The sequence below is a fragment of the Phyllobates terribilis genome, unplaced genomic scaffold (genome assembly GCF_046119375.1).
Source record: "Phyllobates terribilis strain yellow unplaced genomic scaffold, ASM4611937v1 Scaffold_4__5_contigs__length_816908805, whole genome shotgun sequence".
Classification (NCBI taxonomy): Eukaryota; Metazoa; Chordata; class Amphibia; order Anura; family Dendrobatidae; genus Phyllobates; species Phyllobates terribilis.
In genome coordinates, this window is record NW_027362764.1 from 611,472,203 (window position 1) to 611,494,549 (window position 22,347).

At 44.6% G+C, this 22,347-nt stretch overlaps 1 protein-coding gene across 1 annotated transcript in view; it reads right to left on the bottom strand.

Annotated features, from left to right (window-relative positions):
* Positions 1-16,968, bottom strand: part of PCMTD1 (protein-L-isoaspartate (D-aspartate) O-methyltransferase domain containing 1) — a 93,558-nt gene extending 76,590 nt beyond the window's left edge. The window contains exon 1 of the mRNA XM_073679285.1: positions 16,828-16,968. The gene's annotated coding sequence lies outside the window, so the exon portion shown is untranslated. The remainder of the gene's footprint in view (positions 1-16,827) is intronic.
* Between the last annotated feature and the right edge of the window lie 5,379 nt (positions 16,969-22,347).

Sequence of the window (22,347 nt, forward strand, 5' to 3'; positions counted from 1 at the left end):
GCTGATGGAGCTGTATGGCGGCTTTTTTTTGCGGAACAAGATGACGTTTTCAGTGGTACCATTTTTATTTCTATTCTGCTTTTTGATCGCATTTTTTTCCACTTTTTGTTTGGCGATATGATGAAAAAGCATATTTTTTTGCTTCGTTTTTTATTTATTTTTATTACGGTGTGCACAGAAGGAGTTAATTAGTGTGACAGTTTTATAGCTCGGGTTGTTTCGGACGCGGCGATACCAAATATGTGTACTTTTTTTGGTTTTGTAATAATTTACGGATTTATTGGTTTAATATTTTATTTATTTATTTTTATTTATTTTGTGATTTTTTTTTTTAATAGTTTAAAAACTTTTTTTTTACATTTTTACTTAGTCCCTGTATGGGACATTAATTTTTATTTTTCTGATCACTGATCTCATGTAATGTAATACACATATATTACATTATATGAGATCTTCACTGACTGTTTCAGTCAGAGTCTCCTGTCTGACTTCAGCTACATACAGGCTGAAGTCAGACAGGAAGGACACCATATATGGCAGAGCTGGAGGCGGTCATGTGACCTCCAGCTGCCATAGCAACCCCAGGTCCTCAAACGAAACGGAGGTCTTCGGAGGCAAGTAAGACGACCCCCTCTCTTCCTGCTGTCTCCTATATGCGGCGATCACTATAGATCACAGCATATAGAAGACAGCAAAGGGTTAACATCACTGGGACCTGATCTAATCAGGTCCCGATGATGTACCCTGTCAGAGCTAACGCTCTGCACCGGAATCGCAGTGCTTGCAGGACCCTGGGGGTCCTGAGCACTGCGAGACCACCCACCGTTTTTAAACGTCGGCACTGCACAGAGCCCAGCAAGCGCCGACGTTTATCTACAGTGGGCGGTCGGGAACCGGTTAATGACATTGGCTGTAGGTTTGGAGTTGTTGTCTGTATTTGTCAGCATTGAGAACACCACAATATTGGCTAAAATGATGATCATAGATTTAGTGGTTAAGGATCTTATTGCAGTAGATGAAAGACACAAAATTGGAAGATGTGCAGCATTGCCATCAGTTTAGAACTGCCAGCAACTAGTGGTACTCTGCTACACCAATCTGCTATTCAAAGAAGCCTGGCCAGAAGTGGCCTTCATGGAAGAATTCCGGCCAAAAAGGCATACTTTAGACAAGGGAAAAAAGGTCAAGAGTCAAAACTAGGCATAAAAACAGGCATTGGAGAGCAAAAAAAATGACAGCAATTGCTCTAGACTGAGGAGTCAAAGTGTGAAATGCTTGGCTCTAACAGAAGGCAGTTCATTTACGGATGGCTGTAGAGCATTATAATTATGAGTGTCTACAGGTTACAGTGAAGCATGGTGGAGGTTCAATGCAAGTTTGGGGCTTCATTTAAGCAAATGTAGTTGGGGATTATTGTCCTCAACGCTGAGAAATACAAGCCGATATTTATCAATCATACAACACCATCGGGGAGACGACCAACTGGCTCCAAATTTATTCTGCAGCAAGACAACAACCTCAAATATACAGACAATGTAATAAGGAATTATCTTCAGCATTAAGATTAAGAACAAGGAGTCCTGGAAGTGATAATATTGCCCCCACAGTGCTCTGACCTCAACATCATCAGGTCTGTCTGAAATTACATGAAGAGAAAAGGATTTGTGCAAGCGACAACCACAGAAGATATGTAGATAGTTCTCCAAGATGTTTAGAACAACCTCCCTGTCGAATTCCATCAAATTTGAAGTATTGATTTTGCTTTGAAGGAAAAAAGTCATCACACCAAATATAGAGTGATCTATTTCAAGTGTTTATTTCTGTTAATTTTGATGATTATGGCTTACAGCCAATGAAAAGACAAAAGTCATTATCTCAGTAAATTAGAATACTTTATAACAACAGCTTGAAAAATGTTTTTAAAATCCTAAATGTTGGCCTACTGAAATGTATGTTCAGTAAATGCAGTCAGTACTTGGTCGGGGCTCCTTTAGCATCAATTACTGCATCAATGTGGCGTGGCATGGAGGCGATCAGCCTGTGGCACTGCTGAAGTGTTATGGAAGCCCAGGTTGCTTTGATAGCAGCCTTCAGCTCGTCTGCATTGTTGGGTATGGTTTCTTGAAATAGATCACTCTGTAATGACTCTATATAATATATGAGTTTCACTTTTTGTATTGAAGAACTGAAATAAATTAACTTTTTGATGATATTCTAATTTAGTGAGATGCACCTGTAGCTGTAGGTAGGAGCTGGATACAGAGGTTTACCTACCTGAAGCATTTTCTTCCAACTAAAGACACATATCCACAGGATGGCTTAAAAAGTGTGACGTGCCTGGCATGTCAGAGTGAGGAGCCTTAAACGCTATGCATCCGCTTCTGGGGAATTGAATATGCAATTCGCTTCTTTAGAGTAGAAGAGGACTGGAACTCTAGCACCACCTATAGGAAGCAGCAATCCTAAAAGTCAATATCGACCCTTTAATGAGCCTTGCCATATGACTTAGGATAAAAGCCAAACCAAAATCTCAATTTTCAGATATGGTGTTTCTGGTTGTTGCCTCTCGTCAGTTCAAAGTATGAGATCTGATTTGGCTAGTTGAGAGGCTTAAGACTGGGATCTAAGCTGTAACATTTCCCATTGTGGAGAGTGACACGCCAGGCCTGGCATGTCAGAGTGAGATTTTTAGGATTGCTACTTCCAATTGGTGGCACTAGTCCTCTTCCTCTCTGAAGATATTTATATTTAGTCTCCCTGAGAAGCACGCATGGCGTATAAGTATTCTCATTCTGACATGTCAGGCCTGGCTTGTCACACTCCACAAGGAGAAAGGTTACCCCTTAGATCCCAGTCTTAAGCCACTCACCTAGTCAAATCAGATCTCATACTTTGCACTGACGAGAGGCAACACCCTAAAACACAGTGTCTGCAAATTGAGATTCTGGTTTGACTTTTATCTTAAGTCATCTGGCAAGGTTCGTTAAAGGATTGATATTGACTTTTAGGATTGCTACTTCAATAGGTGGCACTAAAGTCCAAGCCCTCTTACACTCTAAAGAGGCAAATTGCATATTCAATTTCCTAGAGGAGCATGCATAGCGTACAAGTCTCCTCACTTTGACTTGCCAGGCCTGGCTTGTCACTCTCCACAAGGAAAAATGTTACCCCTTAGATCCCTGTTAAAAGAAATGTAGCCATTTATTTACCTCCGTCCCAACATATGATGTACTTTTACCTCACATGTCTGGTTCTGAATAAGCAATCACATTGGCAAGCCTTATGTACAGTCTTAGTACTTAACCTATCAGATTTAAAAAAAAAAAAAGCTTAAAAATTACCCCTTTTCTAAATAATAAAAATAAACATACTTGCTTTTGCTGCGCTCATAAAAGTCTGAACTTCAAAAATATAACAATATGTATCCCGAACTAAACAGTGTAAAAATAACAGGGCTGTGAAATCGGAGTTGTGGAGTCAGAGCGCATTTTGGTGTAGCTGGTATAAAATGGACCGACTCAGACTCCTAAAATATATAATAATTTGGGTACAGTAGTTCAATGCAGGATGTGCTGTAATTTTTTTCATAAGAATATGGGAAACTTATGAAATGTCCTTTAAATGTCTGTTCAATTCCCGATCTAAGGATCTCGGCTTTTAGAGGAGATGAATCTGTGCTGAACTTTATTACATGCTCAGTAGTGAAGCAGTGCTGTGGAGTCGGGAGTTGGGAGAGGGGAAAATTGAGGAGTCGGAGACGAAGGTTTGGCTTACGGATTCCACAGCCCTGAAAAATATAAAACGTGAAAATTGCAGTTTCAGTCACCTTGCTGCCTCCCAAAAATGGAAAACAGAATCAAAATGTTGACTGTACCCCAAATGACCTGCAGAATAAAGTTACTAGCTCATTTTTACTGCAGTATTAAAAAAATAGATCCAGAACAAGTCACCAAACCAAATAATGCATTTTTTCTTTTCAGTACATGATACATATTGAATGAAATGGTGGCATTCAAATCTTCAACTCACCCTGTGAAAAGCAAGTCCTTATGTAGGCCGCAAAAAAAAAAAAAAAAAAAAAAAAAAAGTATGACTATTGGAAGACAGGAAAGGAAAGGAAAGAAAAGAAAAAAAATATATAGCAGTGGCAGGGAGGAGTTAAAAGAGCACTGGCCAGAAAAATAAAAATCTCTTCTGCCCTATAGCTAATATACTTCAATTAAGTAGTACTAATGTTAATTTTCTTACTCGACGCTTCATGCGCAAATTACAAGAGGATTCTGTCACTTACTGAACAGAAATGCCTGGGCACCCGAAGACAGTTTGTATTCTTTGTCCAGCATCTCTGTCATCCTGTCCTCCAATAAACCTGTCAGAATGACTGTGAAAAATGTTGTCAGTCAGGCAAAGAAAGGTTATGTTCTTCAGCTTCAGTCCACTCCGCTCCTCCACTCATCCTGTCAGGTTCAGTGAATAGAAGTGTGTTCAAGTTACCTGAAAGAAGATGCCATCATTCGAGGTCTGTCTGGAGCAGATGTCTTCACGCAACCCGTCCTACTGCGTCATGACTGGAATGGCTAGCAAACTGCTATGGCAGTTGACATACTTAAAATGCTGACCGTTTACTAAATAAAGATAACCTTTTTTATAAAGGTTTTGCTAAACCAAAAAAAAAAAAAAATAATAGAATTATTCTTACTGGTAATTCGGTTTCGCTATTTTATTAACACTAAAGGAGTTTTTCTCATAGATCATTTTTTTTTTTTTTTTTTAGCAAACTTTGGATTTTTTTTTCACTACTTAAATAAGAAAGAACCTATACATGTTTGGTGTCTACGAACTCGTAATGGCATGGAGAATAATAATGGCAGGTCAGTTTTAGCATCCAGTGAACGTGGAAAGAAAGAAAAAACAAAAAACTGTGGAATTGCATTTTTTTTTTTTTGCAATTTCACCGCACTTGGAATTTTTTTCCCGTTTTTCAGTACATGATATGGTAAAACTAGTAATGGCGTTTAAAAGTACAACTCATCCCGCAAAAAATAAGCCCTCACATGGCCATATTGACCAAAAAATAAAAAAACACTATGGCTCTGGGAACAAGGGGAGCAAAAAACAAAAATGCATAAACGGTAAATCCCAAGGTCGCGAAGGGGTTAAAAACCGAATTACCAGTAAGACTAATTCTATTTTCTCCAATCCCCTCCATGACAGCACCACCTGGAGCAATACCAAAGAATGAATTTTAGGGAGGGACAATCACCTGAAGGACTTCCCTTTCAAATGCTAGGTCTCTATTTGACATTACATCCAATCTATAATGTTTAGCAAAGGTATGGACGGATGACCATGTAGCCGCCCTGCAAATCTTCTCGACGGATGCGCTAGCCTTTTCAGCCCAGGAGACAGACATAGCTCTGGTGGATTGAGCTTTCAAGGATTCTGGAGTAAATCTTGATTTTTGTATGCCTCACAAATCAATTTTTTAATCCAATTTGCCAGCGTGTTTTTGGAGATTTTCTTCCTTTTGTTGGGGCCTCCATATTGTACAAATAGGCTCTGATCCTTTCTCCAGGACTCAGTCTGATTTAAGTAGAAGATGATAGTCCTTTTAACATCCAGCGAGTGGAACTCCTCTTCCCTGCTATCTGATAGATTCTGACAAAAGGATAGAAGGATTATAGGCTGAGACATATGGAATTCAGATGAGCCTTTGGGAAGAAATGAAGGCTTCAACTGGAGGATAATTCTGTATTCCAGAACTCTAAAGTAAGGCTCTCTGATGAAAAGTGCTTGTATTTCCCCCACTCTCCTAGCTGTAGTCAGGGCTACCAACAACGCTGCTTTCCATGACAACTTGTCTATTTCAGATTCAGATATTGGCTCAAAAGGTTGCTGTATGGTAAGACCTTTAACGGTATTGACATCCCAAGGCGGAACATTTCTTGTTCTCGTCGGGTTCATTTGTTATGCAGCAGTCATGAATCTCCTAATCCATCTGTTTAGGGCCAAGTCAGTAACAAAATAGGAGCTTAGGGCCGAGATCTGGACCTTAAGAGTGCTTGGTCTTAATCCTTTAGACAGACCGTTTTGCAAAAAATACTGAATCTTAGATATATTCGGCTGAAAGGGATCTAGTGTATGAGGGTCATACCACAGTTTGAAGGTCTTCCAGATCTTTCCATAAATGGAGTTCGTGACCTGCTTCCTGCTTTTCTGCAGTGTATGGATCACCTCCTCTGAAAAGCCTCTGGCTTTTAGGATGGTGGCTTCAGAAGCCAGGCTGCTAAAGAGAGATTCTGAGGGGTAGATCGGACCCTGATGCAGCAGATCGTGTATCTGAGAAAAAAAATCAACTGATCTGCCACCTTCAAACTGTTCAATATTCCGAACTATTCCCTTTAGGGCCACATCGGAGCAATGAGGATTGTTTTTACTCTTTCGGCCCTGATTTTTTGTAAAGTCCTTGGTAACAACAGAATTGGGGGGGGGGGGGGACGGGACGCATATGCGAGTCTGACATTCCAAGGATGAGCTAACGCATCTATCCCCGCTGCCGGATCCTTGAGGTCCAGGGAGAAAAAAGTTTTTACTTTCGTTCGCGTTCTCGTGGTTTGCGAACAGATCCATTTCTAGATTTCCCCATTTCCGTACAACCATATGGAATATCTCCCAGTTCAGACTCCATTCTCCCGGATGAATGTCTCTTCTGCTTAATAAATCTGCTTGATAATTGTTGGAGCCCTTCAGGTGCAGAGCCGACAGGGATAGGAGATGAAGCTCTGCCCAGCGAAAGATCCTTGCTGAGATTACTTGCAGGTTTCTGTTCCTTGTGCTTCCCTTATGTCTCAGGTGGGCTACCGTTGTCATATTGTCCGAGTAAATTCTGACATACGACACCTGGAGTAGGGACTCGGCTGCCAGAAGGGTCTATTCCACTGCTTTCATTTCTCTTAAGTTCGAGGACTGATCCGCAATTTCTTGCGACCAAATTCCCTGAAAAGCCACCTGGGAGACTACGGCTCCCCATCCCCTCTTGCTGACGTCTGTCTTGACTGACCCAAACGGATGCTGAAACCATACTGTTCCCTTTTCCAGATTTCTCGGACAAAGCCACCATCTTAAAGATACTTTCACCTGCTCTGGTAGATGAATCCAGCTGGTGAGTGAACTTAAGAGATCTGTCCCAGTGGGAAAGGATGAAGCTCTGGAAAATCCTCGTATGTGTTTGAGCCCAAGGTACCGCTTGAATAGAGGAGGTCATGGTCCCCAGGACGGACATGGCAAATCTTATGGAGACCTTGTTCTGGTTCATTAGTGCATGGACTTTCAACCTCAGCTGAATTTGCTTTTGCCTTGGCAAAAACGAGGCCTGCTGCTGGGAATCTAGAAGAATCCCCAAAAAGGGCTTCTTGGTGTGTGGGGGGGGGGGGGAATAGATCCGACATGTCACGATTTATCAGCCATCCCAAAGATTCCAGAGTATGAAGAGTCATCTGGAGGTGCTCCTTCAATATTGGGACTGAGGGAGCCATTAATAAAAAATGTCCAAATATTGGACGATACTGATATCCCGTCTTTTCACAAAAGCCACCACTTCCGCCATGAGCTTCGTGAACAAGCGGGGAGCCGACGAAATCCCGAAGGGAAGTACGTTGAACTGAAAATGATGTATTCTTTGATTTGGACTTACAGCAAATCTGAGGAACTTCCTGTAAGAAGGATGAATTGGCACATGATAGACCTGCAAGAGGCATACTATTGTTGCCATCACAAAATCTTCCCCAATCAGTGGAATTGTGGACTTTACAGATTCCATCTTGAACCTTCTGTATTTTACATATTGGTAGAGACGTTTCAGATGGAGAATTATCCTGTAGGCTCCTGATGCCTTTTTTAACAAGAATATTCGAGAATAGTGACCTTCTTCTCGTTCTCTGCCAGTAACTTTTGATATTACTCCTGCATTTTTTAAATCCTGAAGACCTGATATTAGGACTTTCTGCAATCTTGAGGAAGACAAGGTGTTTATATCTCCTCTTTGTAATGCGCACGCCCGGACTGACTTGCGTGTGAGTGTATATGTAGTGATTCGACTGGACCGTACCAGAGAGTGAATGCCTGGAGGGGCGTAACTAAGTATCCACCCGATACGACCAAGGTCGCATGACGGCATACGACGCCAGTGCACCAAGGAGGGACCGAGCAGAGGGACCAGGTGCTACTCCAGATCAGACCCCGGATACGGCTGTTGACCCACACCGGGGAATACAGGAACAGGCAGGTTAGGCTGGCACACAGACTGGTGGGTACAGGCAGACACGGCAGGTATGCAGACGGGTGGATGCTGGCAAGCACGACTGGTATAGAAACAGGGAGGTACTGGCAGGTACGGCCGGTATGCAGGCAGGTGGATGTTGGTAAGCACGACTGGTATGCAGGCAGGGAAGTACTGGCAGGTACGACAGGTTGGAGCACAGAGTGGATAGGACCCAGTACAGACTGGGACTGAGGAACAGAACCGCAGATGCGGTGGACAAACACAGCAGAGTGAGGCCGCCCGGAGCGGCGAGCGAGAGCAGAGCAAGACGAGGCCGCCTGGAGCGGCGAGCAAAGGGTCAGAGCAGGACAAGGCCGCCTGGAGCAGCGAGCAAAGGGTCAGAGGAGAGCGAGACTGCCAGAGCAGCGAGCAAAGGGTCAGAGCAGAGCGAGACTGCCGGAGCAGCGAGCAAAGGGTCAGAGCAGGACAAGGCCGCCTGGAGCAGCGAGCAAAGGGTCAGAGGAGAGCGAGACTGCCAGAGCAGCGAGCAAAGGGTCAGAGCAGGACAAGGCCGCCTGGAGCAGCGAGCAAAGGGTCAGAGGAGAGCGAGACTGCCAGAGCAGCGAGCAAAGGGTCAGAGCAGAGCGAGACTGCCGGAGCAGCGAGCAAAGGGTCAGAGCAGAGCGAGACTGCCGGAGCAGCGAGCAAAGGGTCAGAGCAGAGCGAGACTGCCGGAGCAGCGAGCAAAGGGTCAGAGCAGAGCGAGACTGCCGGAGCAGCGAGCAAAGGGTCAGAGCAGAGCGAGACTGCCGGAGCAGCGAGCAAAGGGTCAGAGCAGAGCGAGACTGCCGGAGCAGCGAGCAAAGGGTCAGAGCAGAGCGAGACCGCCTGGAGCGGTGAGCAAAGGGTCAGAGCAGAGCGAGACCGCCTGGAGCGGTGAGCAAAGGCAGAGCAGAGCGAGACCGCCTGGAGCGGTGAGCAAAAGGCAGAGCAGGCAAGAACTGCCGGAGCGGGGAGCAAGGCAGAGCAGGAAAGAACCGCCGGAGCGGCAAGCAAGGCAGAGCAGGCAAGAACCGCCGGAGCGGCAAGCAAGGCAGAGCAGGCAAGAACCGCCGGAGCGGCAAGCAAGGCAGAGCAGAGGGGACAGGGCTCTGTTCACACGGAACAGACAGGAAGGGAAAGGCAGAACCAGAAACCCACAGGGTACTTGCAGTGAAGTAGCGAGTGGACCACAAATTCACAAACGGAAGTACAGTGACAACGAGCAGGAGTTAGGTACGAGTTCAGACTCTGCAGAAAAAGGGAAGATATGGGCGTAAAGAGAAAAGGAAACCGGCTGGAAGATGGTTAGGGCAGGAACAGACACTGGGAAAAGACACAGACAACAGATCTAGGTATACGGCCCCTAGAGGGCAGAAGGAACAGGCAAAGAGCGTGTTCACACGGGCTTGGAAATACAGCCTCCAGGAAAGGCAGCTGGCTAGAGTACACAGACAGGACTCAGTTTAGACACAGGAACTGATACCGCAAGGCAGGAAACAGACAGGACCGGGCACATCAGTGACTAGAAGCCAACTGACAAAACAAGATGCTCAGGCATGGATTCCAGGGAGGAGCTGGGTTAAATACCAGGTGACAGACAGCAATAGGCTGATGACACATAAGGGGTGAGTCTGCAGCAGCTACAAGAAACAGGAAGTTTGGCGGGCGTCGCCCTAAGCAGACAGAGCAGGGCAGAGCAGACAGTATGGAAAGAAACCAGAGTGGCAGTCTGGACTGGAAATCAAGTGTGTGCTCTTGCACAGTGGGAGGTGGACCACTATGCAAGGACGCCGCCAGGTATGTTACACTCTTCTTTGTGGGTAAGCAGCGAAGTCGATTTTGACTCCTGTTTCCACTATCTCCAGTATATAGTCTCCTTTAAACGGGATGGAACAAAGCTTTGATTTTGACACATTATCTCCGCTCCACATTTTCAGCCATAAAGCCCTTCTTGTGGAATTGGATAGTACTGCCGATCTTGCTGCAATTCTAACAGACTCTGCAGAGGCATCCGCTAAGAATCCTGTGGTTTTCTGCAGTAGGGGAAGAGATGCAAGAAAGTCCTCCCTAGGAGTACCTTTCCAGAGATGATCCTCTAATTGTTGTAACCAGAGGAACATGGTATGCGCTACACAAGTTGAGTCGATATTTGTCCCCAGGGAAGCTGCAGATGTTTCCCATGTCTTCCTCAACAGGCTGTCCATCTTCCTGTCCATTGGATCCTTTAGTTGGGAAGAATCTTCGAATAGAAGGGTTGTCTTTTTCGCCACCCTTTCAGCTTGAACATCTACTTCTGGAATCTCTGACCATGCTTTAGTCATACTCTCATCTAGCAGGAATCTCCCTTTCATTTCTCCAGCAATATTTAACCTTTTTTTCCAGAAACTCCCATTCATCTATGATAAGACTACGGATATTGTCGTGCACCGGGAACACTAGCTTTTTCTTCAAGCCCCCAAACATCTCATCCTGGATTGTACAGGTTTTCTTCTCTTCCTCCACCTGCATAGTGTCCCTCACTTGCAATAACAACTCTTCCATATTTTCTGATGAAAAATAGTACTTTTTGTCCTCTTCACTTCCCTGATCTGCACTCAGGTCACCTTCTTCAAGCTCTTCCATAGAAATATTCTCCTCTGAGTCTGAAGTATCCCTGACTGGATACTTCCTCTTTTTGGCCGGGGGAGGACCCTCAGCCCTTGCTTGCTGGAAGGACTGTGAGAAGGAAGCTAATGAGGACCGTATTTCCTGCCGGATCATTTCCCTAACTTCTCCCATAAGGGACGGCTGTTCCGCTTTCACAATATTCTCCGTACATCTCTGGAACAGGGTTTCTTATGGCCTGAGTTGAGCTTTTTTTCTACAAATGGCACATTTGCGTATTGTAGTACTTTCACTCACTTTCGGTGCAGGATCCTTGTCTCCCTAAAATTAGAAGGGGAGATGTATTTAAACTTTTCGGATCCTGCTCAAGATAGTGAGGAATAACCTATCCCAGGAGTACTTACTGGGACTGGGTTCGCGCCAGGCTCTGCAGATGCAGGCTTTGAGACAACACCATCCATAGATACAGACATTTTCTGTCCCACCTTATCGGTGTCTTCTCATCTGGGCCTTTTATAGAAGGAACCGAAATCCAGCGCCGATTCCCACAAATCAGGTGGAAGTTTTCCTCCATTTTAGGGAAAAACCGCGGTTTCAAATTTCCCGCTGCGGCCCCATGCATTCCACTGTGGAACGCAAACTGTAAGTGATGTCGCTGGCCGAGCACCACGTACTACCAGTGCATCCTGCATGCGCGCCGGACGCTGCCATGGAGGACGGAGGATCAGTCTACAGGCTGGGGAGCTACAGGACGCCTCCAGCCCACCACACCCACACAGCTTTACCCGAAGGCGCAGGAGAGTGAGGAGATCCCGCTCCAGAGGGAACGGGAGCTAACAGGGGAGGAAGGCCAGAGGGGCTCGATCCCTGCAGCCCAGCTCAGGTATGTTAATAGGGCACTGCTCGCTGGTCACAGCTACCCTAGGAACTCTTCATCCATTAGGGACAGGAAAACACTGGGGATAGTATAGGGGAGGGGATATTTAACCTCTTGTGTTTCCTGTCCCTAATTAGGAAGGGGAGGCAACCTCCAGGTGGTGAGGTCGTGGAGGGGATTGGAGAAAAGGTATTTATTAAAATTTGTAATATGTATTTTATTTATTTCATTCAATTTTTCAGAGAACCCACTTAGGTGTCTTGAGCATGTGAAATGCTGCTCAATGGGGTTGAGATCTGGTGATTGACTCGAAAATTGCAGAATATTCCACTTCTTTGCCTTAAAAGCTCCTGGGTTTCTTTCGCAGTATGTTTTGGGTCACTGTCCATCTGCACTGTGAAACTCTGTCCAATCAACCTTGCTGCATTTGGTTGAATTTGAGCACAAAATATAGCCCTATACATTTCAGAATTCATTCGGCTGATTTTGTCTTCAGGTCACATCATCAATAAACACAAGTGATCCAGTGCCATTGGAAGCCATGCCATCATACTGCCTCCACCATGTTTTATGGAGGATGTGGTGTGCTTTGGATCATGAGTCGTTCCAAGCCGTCTTCATACTTCTTCCCATCATTGTGGTACAGGTTGATCTTAGTTTCAACTGTCCAAAGAATGCTTTTCCAGAACTGGGCTGGCTTCTCTAGATTTTTGGGGGGCAAAGTCTAATCTGGTCTTTCTATTTTTAAGGCTGACTAATGGTTTGTACCTTGCGGAGAACCCTCTTATTTTCTCTCTATGGTAGACTTAGATACTGAAACACCTATTTCCTGAAGAGTGTTCTTCACTTGGGTGGATGTTGTGAAGGGCTTTTACTTCGACATAGAAAGGATTCTGCGATCATCCACCACCATTGTCTTCCGTGGACATCCAGGCCTTTTTGAGTTCCCAAGCTCATCAGTGCACTCATTTTGCAGAATGTATCAAACTGTAGGTTTGGCCACTCCTAACATTTCTGCTATCTTTCTGATGGATTTTTTTTTGTTAGCCTAATGATGGTCTGTATCTCTTCAAATGAGAGCTAATTTGACCGCATGTTGTTGGTTCACGGCAAGATTCCAAATACAAATGCCACAGATGGAATCAGCTCCAGACCTTTTACCTGCCTAATTGATGATGGATTAAAGAGGGAATGGGAATACAGCCCATTAAAGGGCTTTTGATATAATTACCAATTACTTTTGGTCTCTTTAAAAAGAGACAGCTACATATTAAAGAACTATAATTCCTAAACCCTTACTGCAATTAGGATGTGAATACCCTCAAATTAAGGGCTCATACTCATATAATATATATGAATTAGGTACCACCAAAATCATATTGACTTGTAGAATAAAGTTAACATATTAATTATACTACACGATGAACACAGCAGAGTAAAATTACAAAGCAATTTCATATTCATAGTTTTTGTTGATTACTGCTACAAAAATGTTAAATTTAGGTCTCATACCCATTTGTGAGAAAAAAAACGGTCCGATTTCTGGATTGAAAAAACGGACGAGTGTCATGCAATTTTTCACACCTTGCATCCGTATGCAATGCGTTTCTTTTTTCTCTGCAACCATTATTCTACAATCATTTACAGGACAATTTACAGTGTTCTATGCTACAGAATGGTAATGTATCCGTAAAAATCGGATGCCATACGAATAATTCGTGTGCCATTCCATTTTTTTTTTCTCGCACCCATTGACTTGCATTGGCGAGTCTTGTTCGATATACGCGGCATGCTGCGATTTTTTTCTCATCCAGATTTCAGCTGAGAAAAAAAAAAAAAATGTTTCAAAATATAAATATCGCAGATGAGCAGGGACTCAGATTAACATTGGTCAGAGTGCAATTTGATTCTCTATCGGATTGCACTCGCCCGTTTTTCATGCAGATGAGTATGAGCCCTAAAACTGATCAAAAAGTCATTATTGACCCGCATAATACAGTTAACATATCAATTATACAGAATAGCGATTATAAGTTACAAAAAAGAAATCGAAGATTGTTGGTTCTTTTTTCGTTAATTTTGCCACCTAAAGAGTAATAAAAAGTGATAATAAAGTTGCATGTACCACAAAAAACCTGTTAGGGCTCATACCCATATGTGTGAAAAAAAAGTTCCGATAACTGGACCGAAAAATCGGAAGAGTGTCATGCAAGTGCCATTTCCATGAGAGGACAATGCGATTTTTCACACCTAGCATCTGTATGACATCCGTATGCAATGCGTTATTTTTCTCTGCAACTATTATTCTGCAATCATTTACAGTGTTCTATGCTACAGAATGGTAATGTATCCTTAAAAATCGGATGGCATATGGATGGTCCGTATGCCGTCCGTTTTTTTTTCTTGCATGCATTGACGAGTCTCGTCCGATATAAGCGGCAAATCGCAGCGTGCTGTGATTTTTTTCTCAGTCCAATTTCAGCTGAGAAAAATTTTTAAAAAATAAAATTTGCAGATGAGATGTAACTGATGGATTGCACTCTGACCAATGTTAATCTGATTTTTTTATCGGATTGCACTCGTCTGTTTTTCTCGCAAATGAGTATGAGCCCTAAAACTTAGAGCTCTCACAATGTGCTGATACAAAAACAAGTGCCCTTTTTCAGTGTCTTTATTGTACAAAATAATAAAACTACATACATTTTGTATCACCACAGTTATACTAACCTACAGAATAATATTAATACTTTGTCCAGAAGTGAAAAGTGTAACATTTAAAATGCAAAAAATAATGGTAGAACTGCTATTTCGTTAACATCCTTCCTTATATAGTTAATAAAAGTTTGTTAATAATGTTATATGCATTCCAAAATTATTCCACTGCCAAATACAACTCATCCCGAAATAAACAAAACAAGCCCTGTGGCTAAATCGCTGACAAAATAACTAAAGTTATGGCTCCTGGACAATAAAAAAGTGGAAAAAAAAAAAAGCGTTTGTCATATAGACCAAAACTGAATGACTAGAATGGCTTAATATTCCAATATCACCAAAACAGTAGATTCATAGTTATAAGTCCCCAGTATCCAGGAGAGCAGTCCGGTCTCATTGTTGTGCTCATGATTATAGTGGATACATAAGTGCAGGTCTATTGAGCTCCTTATATCGGAATATTACCCGATGTCTACATGCTGTACATTGTGCCAATGACCACACGGTGCTTTATATCAGACAAGACCTTGAGATACAGTTGGAGGAATGTGAAATGGACAATGACCTGTGTTTATGAGACTCCAGATCACTATTATAATGCACAGAAAACAATGAATCACTGAACTCTTAAGGGGGTTTTCCGGGTTCTAGACAAATTTCTACAGTCATTCTGTGACACTGCAGGTTGCCGTCCTGGCAGAGTGCGATGAGCACCATCACAACTTCTGTTAATTTCTAGAGCAAGTTGATGTTCACATTAGCGCGACTATGTGATTCTCACAGTTGTAACGTGACTAGATTCTCATCTGCTACTTTCAATGCACTTTAACAGAAGAACAGAGTAACCTAGTCAGCATGTGACCACAACTGTGAAAATCGGATCAGTCCGGTAATGTGAGCGCCAACTTGTGCGGAGAATAAAGGCAAACCATGACAGGGACTTCAGGAGCCTGTCCAGGAGCCAAAAAACACCTTAATTACATGTATGTGGAATTGGCAGGCGTCAGCGCCCCTCGTCCCCAGACAGCCCGGCGTCAGCGCCCCTCGCACCCAGACAGCCCGGCGTCAGCGCCCCTCGCACCCAGACAGCCCGGAATCACTTAGTGAAATGAGACGTTATTCAATAAAATCTGACACAAATCTGCCTGTAGAACACATGGATTCATCTGTCACAGAATTCAACATTTGTGGCCAGACTAGAATGTGACAGGTTTATCAGGTGTTTTCCACACTCACTGTCCACCTGCCATGCAGTGTTGCTTCCTGCTGTCATTGTAATATAAGCCATAATACTTTACCGGATCTCGGCTGATGTAAAGGGGGCCACGGGCAGAGTTTCCTTCAGTTCATGATGGCCGGCATTTTTACGCAATTTAAAATATTGTCATGTTGAATTATACCTACCAAGGGATGGATGAGATTAGAAAAACATGGCTGCTTTCTTCAGAATTGCGCCACACCTGTACACAGCGTGTCATTACCGCTCTACCCTATGCGCATCAGTAGTGCTGAGCTGCACTGACAGGATCCATGGACAGGAGAGGCGCCCTCTCCCGTAGACACGGCAGGAGTGGCGCCCTCTCCCGTAGACACGGCAGGAGTGGCGCCCTCTCCCGTAGACACGGCAGGAGTGGCGCCCTCTCCCGTAGACACGGCAGGAGTGGCGCCCTCTCCCGTAGACACGGCAGGAGTGGCGCCCTCTCCCGTAGACACGGCAGGAGTGGCGCCCTCTCCCGTAGACAGGGCAGGAGTGGCGCCCTCTCCCGTAGACAGGGCAGGAGTGGCGCCCTCTCCCATAGACAGGGCAGGAGTGGCGTCCTTCCGAGGGGGGAGTCAGACATGTTTTTTAACCCCTTTGCACCAAAACCAATCAGCTCCCAGCTTACATGCTGCAGTTGTTCGGAGCAGGAGAGCAGGGACCAGTCTGGCTACTATAGCCGAGGTAGGACTTCCACCTCCCCCACAGCACAGTGTACGGCACCAGCTACACACTAATGACAGACCTGTGCGTTATCCGACACATTCCTCGTGTCACACATTACGTCACACCACCAAGTACATGCTATGACGTCACCAGCAGGCGCGTGCTCTGCGCACAAGGCCACTGCACAACAATAGGAGGAAAGTTTTCTTCGCCGCCATCAGCAGCAGCAGCAGCCGAGGCTTCACCAGACAGCACCGCGATCTAGGTGCACCCACTGCCTGCACGCACAATGCCGTCGTACGGCGAGCGGAGGAGAAGCCGCTAACTGCGCCACAAGCTGCAGGAGGGAGGAGGAACACCGACATCTCCCCAACTCCACACTGAGCGGCTGCCAGCCCAACAACTCACCATGAGCGGCCGGCCGGCGTGCTCGTACACTGCAGCGTGCAGGCTCCGTCTGCGGCCCGGGAGCTGAGGGCTGGAGAATGCGGGGACAGCGGTGCGGGCGGCGGGCACAGGACTGCGGCGCACACACAGGCCCGAGTGCCTGGACTACTCGGTATTTGTTTTGATGTGCGCGGTGCACTCTGGGAAGCTTTGGGGGGTGAACAGCTGAGAGGATGTAAACAGTGTAGCAACGTGACCGGCTACAGCGAGGGCCAATCACAGCGCGGCTATTGCAAGCCGAATGTGTGACGTCAGAGACAGGGGCGGGGACTGCTTATATAATTAGCGACCTGACGGGGCTGTTTAGCGCCGCTCCGCTGTTGTGCGTGTGCGTGTGCTGGCAGCTCGCTGAATGTCCGCTGCTGCCCTCAGCTTGTAACCTCTGCCCGCTCCTGTGTCTCCCCTTTGTGTCTCCTTCCATCCGCGGCCATGTGACTGCGGAGCGGCGTCTGCAGAGCGAACCGTTATGTGACATCAGGCGTACCAATACATTGTATGTCCACACAAGCCCGCGTGTGACACATGACGGAGCGCCCTGGTAATTGCCTCACATAGAGCGTTTCTGAGGCGGTAAAAGCCAGGAGCTTTCTAGTGAAGAGGCTCCAGAAAGCTCCGTAGATGGGCGATTGTGGAGAAGTTTTTCTTTTGCAATGTCAGCGGTTTCCTCAAGCGTCTTCTGGCCGAGACATAAATGTCCCCGGTTTTAGTTTGTTTGTTTTTTTTTTAGATGTTTCCCAATTGTCTTTTTTTCACTTCATTATTTAATGAAGAATCTTGTAGTGAGCATTTTTGATTTATTTTTTTCACAAAGGCCATTGGTTTGTGAGTAAAAACGCGGCACTCACATTGACTTGTATTGGTCAGTGTGCTGTCCATGTTTACAATGGTTTCCGAAAGTATTCACCCCCCTTGGCATTTTTTGTGTTTTGTTACCTCACAACCTGGACTTCAGTTTTTTTAGGGTTCGCATCAGTTCATGTACAGAACATGCCTACAACTGTGAACATTTGGTTTTCTTTTTATTGTAAAGCAAACAACAAATAGGACAAAATAACTTTGGTGTGCATAACTATTCACCCTCCTAAAGTCAGTACTTTGTAGAGCCTCCTTTTGCGGCAATTCCAGCTCCAAGTCACTTTGGATAAGTCTCTATGAGCTTTCCACATCTTACCACTGGGATTTTTGCCCATTCATCAAGGCAAAACTGCTCCAGCTCTTTCAAGTTAGATGGTTTCCTCTGGTGAACAGCAATCTTCAAGTCTGACCCCAGATTCTCAATTGGATTAAGGTCTGGGCTTTGACTAGGCCACTCCAAAACATTTACATGTTTCCCCTTAAACCACTCGAGTGTTGCTTTAGCAGTATGCTTTGGGTAATTGTCTTGTTGGAAGGTGAACCTCCATCCCACTCTCAAATCACTGACAGACTGAAGCAGGTTTTGCTCAAGAATATCCCTGTATTTTGCACCATCCATCTTCCCCTCAACTCGGACCATTTTCCCAGCTGCCCAAAAACTTCCCCAGCACATAATGCTGCCACCACCATGTTCCATTATGGGGATGGTGTTCTTGGGGTGTTGAGCTGTGTTGGTTTGATGCCAGACATAGCATTTACCTTGGTGGCGAAAAAGTTCAATTTTGGTCTCATCTGACCACACCACCTTCCTCCATACATTTGGGGGGTCTCCCACATGTCTTTTGACAAACTTAAAATGAGCCTTACAATTTTTGTATGTAAGTAAAGGCTTTTTTATGGCCACCCTTCCATAATGGCCACCTCTATGGAGTGTACGACTTATTGTGATCATATCGACAAATATACCAGTCTATGCATGGGAACTCTGCAGCTCTTTCAGGGTTACCTTTTGTCTCTGTTTTGGTGGGCGGCTTTGTTTTGCCAGGTTTGTTGTGGTACCATGTAGTTTTCCCCCACATATGTGGTTTCTGTGTACTCATTAGAAAAACAGATTTTGGGGTCTATTTTCTCCTGTTAACCTTGTGAAACTAAAAAAATTGGGGGCTAAAAGAACATTTTTGTGGGAAAATGTGATTTATTTATTTATTTTTTTTAATTTTCATGGCTCTTCGAAATAAATTTCTGTGAAGCACCTGTTTTTGTTAAATGTTCATATTTTCCTTCCACATTGCTTTAGTTCCTTTTTAGAATGGTGTCACTTTTTGGTATTTTCTGTCATATAGACCCCTCAAAGTTGTTTCAAATGTGATGTGGTCCTTAAAAAAAAAAAAAAAAATGGTTTTGTAAATTGTGTTCAAAAAATGATAAATCACTGGTCAACTTTTAACCCTTTTAACTTCCTAGCAAAAAAAAAATAAGTTTCAAAAATTGTACTAATGGAAAGAAGACATGTGGGAAATGTTATTTATTAACTATTTCGTGTGACATGACTCTCTGGTTTAAGGGCATAAAAATTAAAAGTTTGAAAATTGTAACATTTCCGCCAAATTTCTGATTTTTTCACAAGCCCAAGTCATATTGAACAAATATTACCACTATCATGAAGTACAATTTTTCGCAAAAAAACAGACTCAGAATCAGTGGAATCTGTTGAAGCTTTCCAGAGTTATTACCACATAAATTGACAGTGGTCAGAATTGTAAAATTTGGCCTGGTTATGAAGGTGAAAACATGCTCGGGGGTGAAGGGGTTATGGTGTTGCAGCCTTTGTGGCCTTTCCGGTGTGCGTATATACTGACAGACCATGTGGACCTCCTTTCACTAAGCATGTGACTTATGAAGGTAAGTGCTTGCACCAGAAATTTTTAGGAGCTTCATAGCAAAAGGGGTGAGTACGTATGCGCATGCCAATTTTTCATCATTTGATCCCATAAATTTAATTTATGCCTATATTTTTCTCACTTCACTAACTTAGACTTTTTAGTACTGATGCATCACACACAAATCGGATTACAAAATTATTTAAACATGGGTTTAATGTAACAAGATAGGTAAAAGTCAAGGTGGTGAATACTTTTACAAGCCACTGTATTATCCGTTTTGCACATGGACTGAGTTATATGCTCGTCTGAGCAAGATTTTAAGTCACAGACACTGAAACCCAGTTTGAGCTTGATTGACCAGAGTGCACTGTAGTGATCTGAAACAGGTTGTCCACTACTCGGACAACCCTTTACTCAATCCCTATGTACCCCCCCCCCCTCCCCACACTAGATTTAAAACGCTAATACCCTCCGGTGTCATTCCAGCGATACTGGCTCTCCCAGGGATTGCATGACATTATGTCACGTGATCATTGCGGTCAATCAACGCTGGCTTCCCTTTCCTCTCCTACAGATAAAAGTGACATCCGGAGGAAGTCAGAGCTGCGGCTGCTCGTTCACTTCCTCCGGATGTCTTGATTTGTCCGGTGAAGAGAAGAGTGAAACAGAAAAAAAAAAGAAAAAAATTTCCAAAATAAGAAATAAGTGTGAACAGGTGCTTACTAGGAGCTGCCATCTCCATATACAACTAACAAACAAAGAAGCACTCCGTAACGCTAAGTATGCGAACATAAAATATATGAAATATGGATAGCATTACTGCTGTAGAAAATAGAAATACATGAGAAATCTTAGCGCATAAATTGGCCAATTCATGTGTACCTGGTAGCCACGTTAAGGCGTTTCTCAAAATAGGACCAATGTGAATACCTCTCTAAGGGACATCTGTCTGCTTATTTGTGGGATAATAAGATCTTGCTGTAATTAAAATCGCCTGTGGCATAGAGGCAGAGTGCTCAGTCAAAGCTTATACATAGAAACAGAAAAAAAACAAGAAAAAAACTGAATGGCACTTCCAAAACAAGAAATAGGTGTGAACATGTGCTTACTAGGAGCAGCCATCTCCATATACCGCTAACAAACAAAGCAGTACTGTGTGGCGTGTGTGTGTATATTGTGGCATGACGACTCGCTCGGCTCTCCTGGAGGCAGACTCAGGACACACGTTCCCAGGTTTCCTTCCTGCTGGTTTATTATCAGCCATAAACTCATGCAGGTTTCGCAGGAAAAACAAACATGACCCCTCTGGGTTAAACGGAAAAAAAACAAAACAAAGTATAACTCAGTCCATAGATTAGCGGGTTCCGCCCGCTCTCGGTAGCATAAACTGCACTGCTAAAGTCCTTGTGAAAAGCTCTGCAGCTTCCACAATACTGTCTGGAGACTTCCCTCTCCAGACCACACTCCACAGGAAAAAAAACAGGACTGAGCTTTTACACATTGCTCAGCCACACCCTGAGGGGAGGTAGGGGGAATGGCGTCCCGCCCTTTTTGCCATTCCCTTAAAACCGCACACCCTTTAACAGAGTAAATCTACCAGCATATAACACGCTGGCAGAAAACTAAAGTAGGTCTTAGTTCACACAGGAGAGCATCCTGAGTGACACATACCTCCCCTCACATATAAAACCAGTGACACTGTCACATATTCCCCCCCCCCCCCCTCTGCCCAAAGCCGGGGGTTTGGTCACCTTCTGACACCAGGCAGGGAATCCTAGAGAGGGCATCTGCATTCCCATGTAACTTCCCGGGCCTATGCTCCACGTGAAAGTTAAACTCTTGAATCCCTAGGAACCATCTAGTTACCCTGGCATTTTTACCCCTCTTCTCCCTCAACCATCTCAACGGGGCATGGTCTGATACTAATCTAAACTTCCGGCCTAGTAGGTAATATTTCAGTGTATCCACTGCCCATTTTATGGCTAAACACTCTTTCTCTACTTTGGCGTAGTTCTTCTCGCAGGAGGACAGCTTTCGGCTTAGAGAATGGGATGTTCTTCCCCATTTATCTCTTGGGAGAGTACAGCCCCTAGACCAACCTCTGAAGCGTCCGTCTGGACCACAAATTCTTTCTTGAAGTCTGGCGCGACCAGGACCGGCTGCTTGCACAGTGTTAGCTTCAACTGTTGAAACGCGGTCTCCGTTTCTTCCATCCATTTCACCATGGTTGATTTGGTGCCTTTTAGAAAATACGTTAGTGGCGCGGCAATCATGGCGAAATTCAGGATAAACCGCCGGTAATATCCCACCATTCCTAGGAATGCTCTCACCTGCTTCTTTGAGAGTGGTTGCAGCCAGGTTTGAATTGCCTCCACTTTCTTGATTTGCGGCTTTATTTCGCCTCTCCCAACAACATAGCCCAGGTACTTGGCCTCCTCCTTCCCGATGGCACACTTTTTCGGATTTACGGTAAATCCTGCCTTCCTTAGCGCGTCCAGAACGGCCTGTAGTTTAGGTAGGTGACTAGCCCAGTCTGGGCGAAAGACCACAATGTCGTCGAGGTAGGCTGCGGCATACTTCTTATGTGGGGCTAGGATCCGATCCATAGCCCTCTGGAAAGTGGCTGGGGCCCCCTGTCGTCCGAACGGCATCCGCGTGTATTGAAAACACCCATCAGGTGTTGAGAAAGCAGTCCTCCTTAGCCATCTGCGACATGGGGATCTGCCAGTAGCCCTTCGTCAGG